Source organism: Carassius auratus, chromosome 5 (genome assembly GCF_003368295.1).
Source record: "Carassius auratus strain Wakin chromosome 5, ASM336829v1, whole genome shotgun sequence".
Lineage (NCBI taxonomy): Eukaryota > Metazoa > Chordata > Actinopteri > Cypriniformes > Cyprinidae > Carassius > Carassius auratus.
The window spans coordinates 2,033,511-2,034,825 of NC_039247.1; the positions used below are offsets into that span (position 1 = coordinate 2,033,511).

Consider the following 1,315-nt stretch of genomic DNA (forward strand, 5'->3'; position numbering starts at 1 on the left):
CGTTCTGTGTCAGAACATCAAAGCTGTGAATATCAACACTTGTCTCTTTCCTTTTGCAGTGGGAGAACATTTTCCAAGAATCATGTGAGCACTCATGTGAGATAATGAGGTACATAGGAGCATTCAGATCATGGGAAGTGTCACGAGAGCTCTGGAGACAAGAGAACAAAGACACACAGGTTAACTGCCAAATGTGAGTATACATTACGGCTGGTGCTTTGTCGAGAAGATGCGGTGAGTTGGAGACAAGATCATGAGGTCAATTTCTGTTGGAGGCTTGACCCGGAACTGAGGTACTGAGAGTGTTTTTATACTGTGTCTTGATGAGATTGTTAATCTGCAACAGGTGTGGGTGCTTAACCGGGCAGGAAGAAAATCTACTGAATGCAATACATTTATCATGACCATACCATAAATTACCATAAATTATGCAGTCGAGATTCCCACGTTTGGGGAATTTGCAGGGGTTAGCATGGCCAGAGTGCAATGGTCAAGCCTCGCCCTGGGTGAACTGCCTTCTTGATCATGGTGTCTCCCCTGCCAGGTCAGGTAAGTTATTTATAATGGTATCATGGTGGTGCGTCCACACGCAGCGGCTTCTCTTTGTCCCGACAGAACGTGTTTTCGTGTTTTTTTGTCTTATTAGTCGCAGTGTTTTTGTACATTGTCATCGCGTCTACCTGTCTGTAAGCGCGCATACAGTCGTGAGTTTCTGCTCGATGTCGGCAGAACCGCATTTTTACAGTTAAACTCCGCGCAAAGGAACAGCTGCGGGATATCGGACTGCTACAGAGACCTACTGTGACGGCTGGTGAAAGGACAGTCTGGAAACAATAGCGAGTTAACAAAGTTTAATGAGATGATGAGATATTGTACAAAGACACACAAAGACGATGATACGGGAACACTCCAGAGGGATGATTAAGGCGGTGAGAAGTCCAGACGGTAATGGAGTGCAGGTGAGGAGTCCGGGTGTTTACCAACCGTGACACCTACACCATCACCGACCCTCACGACTGCATAGCTGGGGATTTCAACCATGCTGGCTTAAAGAGTGTGTTTCCAAAAATACACCAACACATTAACTTTCCAACATGAGGTAATAACATTTTAGACTTTGTTTACACCACACAGAGAGGAGCTTACAAAGCCCTCCCCCTCCCCAACCACATCACTGTCATGCTAATGCCTGCATACAGACAGCTCATTTAATTCGCCAAACCAGTTCAAAAACAGATTCAAGTGTGGCCAGAAGGATCATCAGAGGTTCTGTAAGACTGCTTCGACACAACTGACTGGGACATGTTTAAGCAGG

General features: G+C 45.7%; 1 pseudogene; it reads right to left on the reverse strand.

Annotated features, from left to right (window-relative positions):
- Nucleotides 1-397: 397 nt before the first annotated feature.
- Nucleotides 398-552, reverse strand: LOC113087892 (uncharacterized; annotated as a pseudogene).
- Between the last annotated feature and the right edge of the window lie 763 nt (nt 553-1,315).